Source organism: Pinus tabuliformis, chromosome 3_1 (assembly GCF_031772625.1).
Source record: "Pinus tabuliformis cultivar Carrire ecotype Pingquan chromosome 3_1, CPIR1, whole genome shotgun sequence".
In the NCBI taxonomy this organism is placed as follows: Eukaryota; Viridiplantae; Streptophyta; class Pinopsida; order Pinales; family Pinaceae; genus Pinus; species Pinus tabuliformis.
Window position 1 is genome coordinate 183603225 of NC_142301.1, and position 5065 is coordinate 183608289.

At 36.7% G+C, this 5065-nt stretch overlaps 1 pseudogene; it reads right to left on the bottom strand.

The window, feature by feature from the left end:
* Positions 1-493: 493 nt before the first annotated feature.
* Positions 494-3041, bottom strand: LOC149186403 (putative L-cysteine desulfhydrase 1 pseudogene; annotated as a pseudogene).
* Positions 3042-5065: the final 2024 nt, after the last annotated feature.

Sequence of the window (5065 nt, forward strand, 5' to 3'; positions counted from 1 at the left end):
GACTCAATATGCTGCGAAGCCTATACTGATGAACCCAACTGGAAAAAGAATACCGTACTTGTGCCTAAGCGTCCACCTGTATCCACTCCTACCCCTGCAATCGCACCAAGAAACCTTGGCAACTATGGGCAAACCTTGATATCCATTTATTCAGATGTTCTGGCCTACGAAAATCAGTATGTCTTATGAGTTGACTTTGCCTATGTTCCTTGTCCAAAATTGGATTCATTTCTAGATGGTTGTCATTGTGCAGACTAGCTGACCTCCATTTGGTTTGCATCCCTGGTGTCTAGTTAAAAAAATTATATTTTCTGTACTTAACATCTGCTTTCCAGTATTTCTACTTTGGAAGCCCACAACTATTTTTGTTTGGAAAACTGTCTTTTTACCAGTATTGCCCCTTTTATAATATATGCAAGAGAGGAAAATTAAAGGAAGTAACCGGTTGCAACATTGTCTCAATAAAAACACTTGTAAAGCATGAAATTTATCATAAAGATCTAAAAACACCCAATCATTGATCTGTAAAATTAGATATACAAATAACACCAGCAACCTTATCTAGAATTTTTCCACATCTAAATGAGATCTGCGCATAATTGACTGTCTTCTATTGACAGGGACATAGTGAAAAAATTATAGTTGATAACTAATTCACAGAAAATTTTATTTCTGCTCTCTCTAGCAATATCTGGATTCCACTTCACATGTTGAACTAATGTGGAGACTACTAAGAGGTTCCCTCTAATATGAAAACATGTACCAGATCAACTTCTACAAGATCCTTGCCCATCTAAAAGAAGGCATCCATAAACATAAGCCCTTCCTCATTAATTTGGCCTCTCCTTTTACTATGTTCTTTCCTATCCATTGAATGTAACCGACAAAACAATGGAAGAGAAGGCAGATATATTTGAATCTCTGAAACAAAAAGTGATAAAATTTGAATGGATTGTGATATAGAGACTTCAAGAGGAACCTTCTTGTTGCTCTGATAGTTGTTATTATGATCTATAAACTGTCATTTTTTTATTGAGGTGGAGAAGCCTCCAACACAAGCTGATTTATAGCATCGCGAAACTTTAGATAATCATCCACAGTATTGTATACTTGACGAGATATTCTTGCATAAGCTGAAAATGCTGATTTTGGACAATCAGTTACGTCAAAGTCAGTTTTTGCTATTTGAGGCCTGTGATATATAGGAACCTCCACTCCAAAATCCTTCCTCAAGCGGTTCCTCAAGTCGATAGCATCTTTTTCGGAGCTAATTTTTAAAGAATCTGGTAAACCGACCATCGCCATTGCCGAGCACAATTCTGGAGGAGCACCCAAATGGGTACCCCAGGCCTTCGCAAGCATCTCTCCCATGCGAACAACAGAATCGTGATTCTTTTTCCTGATGCCTTCAACACCACCCTCAAATTGTTTAACAAACTCTACCGCAGCAGGCACAGAAAGCTGGGAACTGTAGTCCCTGTTTCCAATCCATGCAGACTCCATAGCCAATCCATTTCCATATTCACTCGAAACAACTGGGTGATGCAGATTAGGAAGAAGGGAACGACGGCAGTAAAGAAACGCAACCGACGGAGGACAAAAAAACCATTTGTGAAGGTTACTAGTGTAAAAGTCGGCATTGATGTCTTGCATATCAATGTCCAAATTCCCAATAGAATGAGCTCCATCTACAAAAACCTGGTCCACACCCTCCTCCCTGCAAATCCTAATAAGCTCTTTTATGGGCAAGACAATCGATGGCATAGACGTCACATGATCAAGGACTGCTAATCTGATTTTCCCGGACTGGGCCTTACCCTGCTGCAGAGCCTTCCTAAATTTCACAATGATCTCTTCTTTCGACGACAGCGGAAAAGGCAAATGAACTTCGATTACCCGGGCACCTGCACGAACTGCATAAGCTTGTATGGCCTTCTTCACGGCTCCATAGGCAAAGTGAAGCATCAAAACAGCATCTCCCTTCTCAAATTTCCCTTCCGTGAACCCCCAGGCAACCTGTTGCAGCACTATCGCCACTGCTGTGGTTACATTATCTACTAGAGAGATTTCTTCACCATGAGCAGCATTAACCAGCGTACATATCATCTGTCTGGACTGCGAGAGCCCCTTCTGAAGAGAGCCATGGAAGAAACTGTCAGGCTGTTGTAAGAACAGGCGTGCCCACTTCGCCTGTGCAGATAACACGGAAGAAGGGCAGCAACCAAAGCTTCCATTGTTGATGCGTGCCACGCCCTTCTCGTGATGCCCAAACTCCCTTCTGATCAACCCCTCAGATTCATCTTCTTCTCTGATTTTTGCCTTTTTCACCCTCGGCCCTCCTGGAATGTTATTCCCCGGGTGGCAATACCCGTCTAAATCATCAACAGCCCTTATACATAAACACTCAGCCTCCCCTTCCTTCGTTTCCATTCCCTTATCCCAAACTGCCCTATTGCTCATCTAACAAGGGCGGGCAAAAAGACAAAAAGAGGCAGAAAACAACAAAATTACAGAGACTAATACTACTGCAATGATGGAAGACTCACCGGATTGTCCCTGGATGCCTTGCTCTGCTCATTAAGTTCCGGTTGTGCTTCTATGGCGGCACGCAGTGAACCCTAGCGGAAATTATACCCACAGTGAAATCTCCTCATTTAAGCAAACAAACGGTATTATCCTAAAGATAGGACAAGATAAACATATATTTGTAACTAATCTCTAAAAGCCTGTTGACCACTTCTTGCTTCCGCCTGGCTTTCTAATGGCAGAGAGCTATGTTCTTCTATTTTACTGCGTCAAGAGCACTGGGCACATTCTCACATTCCCTGCGGGTGGATATCTCTATGTGTGGCTCCAGGGGATTTCACATGTCCGTCCCGAGACGTTGTCAATCATCCGCTTTCTACCAGAGAGCCTATACCCTCTACATAGTACCATGGCATGTATTAAAATCCGCAGAACAGCCCAGGGTGTATTGCTATAGTTTATCCGTGCTTCCCCACTTCTCTTCTTACTCTATGGCCTTCAACTTTTGCTCGGTGGGGTTACTACCACTATCATGGATTGACACTTGAAAGTAACTTATTCTTTTGTATTTTCTTGGGTGTAGAATAATTTTGCATTTTTTTGCCCTCTTGCTTTATATTTAATTTAAATTAAGTGAGAGAGCACAATTATGATTAGTTCAAATTTATTTTAATTTTGATTTATTAAGAGTAAGAGCGGAGAAGTATTATAATTTTTTTATTCTAAAAGATTCTATTAAGAGTGACAAATATTAAAATATATAATATATTTTAAAAGAGTTGAGAAAGATTAAATCTTTTTTTACTTTAAAAGAGTTTTACAAGTTAAAAACTTTGATCCCTCTTTGTATTTCAGAATTAAAATGAATTTAGATTGGTTTAATTATTAAAAAAAAATTGACAAATCAAAATGTTTTATTAATAATTATAATTATTAATTATTTTATTTTATTTTAACTCTAAATTATTTTATTGTATTTTAATTGTGGATCTATCAAGAGTTGAGAAGCATTAAATCTCTTTTAAAAGAGATTTGCACATCAAGAAATTTGATCTCTCTTTGTACTTGGTAGATCTTGCACATTAAGAGATTTGATCCCTCTTTGTACTTGGTAGATCGAGAGTTAAAATAGATTTAGGTTGTTTTAATTATTAATTACAATTATAAAGTTTTTTTTAATATAATTTGACGAGTCAAAATGTTTTATTAATAATTATAATTATTTTATTTTATTTTATTTTTATGTAATTTGAATGAGTCAAATTATTAACAGAATATTACAACATCTCTACTACTTTTGGCGCAATTTAGTTTTAAATTTGTTTTTGAAAAGTATTGAGTAGTATGGTAGAGATGTTGTAATGTAAAGTTTAACATTTTTACTAAGTCAAATTACAAAAATAAAAATAAAATACAATTTAAAAAATAAAATTAAATAATAAAAAAATTAATGTAATGTAAAAATTTTAATTCAGTCAAATAAAAATAAAATAAAAATAGCCCTATAAAAAGAAAATAAAAATGACCCGTGGTATTCATGTGGAATGTAACATATGTTAACTCTGGATCTACCAAGTGTCGAGAGGGATCAAATCTTTCGATATGCAAACCTCTTTTCAAGTGAAAAGAGATTTGATCCCTCTTAGCGCTTGGTAGATTCAGAGTTAGGATGGATCTAATTGGTATTTATTATAGTTATATTAATGATATTGTGCAATATTCACCGATTTATATATTGTTCTGAATATTTTATGGGAATAGTTTGTCACAACAAATTTAATAATAAAACTCAAATCTATATTATGAACATTAATTTTCCTTTAGATTTTTTAGTTTTTTTACAGTTCATTTTTTATTTGAACAAATAAAAGCACTACAATGCAAGAAACAGAGAATGAATGGAAATGCACACACACACCATCCACAATAAACAAAAGTTTTATCTTAGGAAACCTTTACAGGAGAAGACCTGGCTAAAAGGTGAGGCTTCCTTGCTCTCTTTTCTTTGGTATGAAAATATGCATGTACAAACCTCGATCAGGGTGTGAGCCAGATGCATTGGGATCGTTGACATGTTTAATATGATGGAGAGCAAAATGAGAGGACGGTGTTACATCACCTCTCACACACTTGAACCGTATGGAGAGGTGGCAACATGCATTCAGAGCATTTATGGTATAGGGGAGCATGGTAGGTCAACTTCTGAGTTGAGGTTTTATGGTGGCAATTTCTCCATATTGTTAGTTAGTTTTTATGTTGTGAGAAAGGTTCTGGTTACAGGTTTGTTGGTTTATAGTCGTGGGATCGAGATGAAGCTCCAAGCAAGTAGTCTCTCTCAGCGAGTATGTTTCTTTTCTATGATTATCTTGCCCTACCTCTCTTGCTCGCTCAGTCTCTCTGTCTTTTCACTGGAGAAGTGTTTTTGTATTGATGTTTATGTTCGATGGAAACTCACCTGCGGTTTTTTGGAAGGAAACAGTCGGTTTTTATAATCGTCTGTCTGTATATTGCACTATTGTTTATGTACATTTCTTAATAT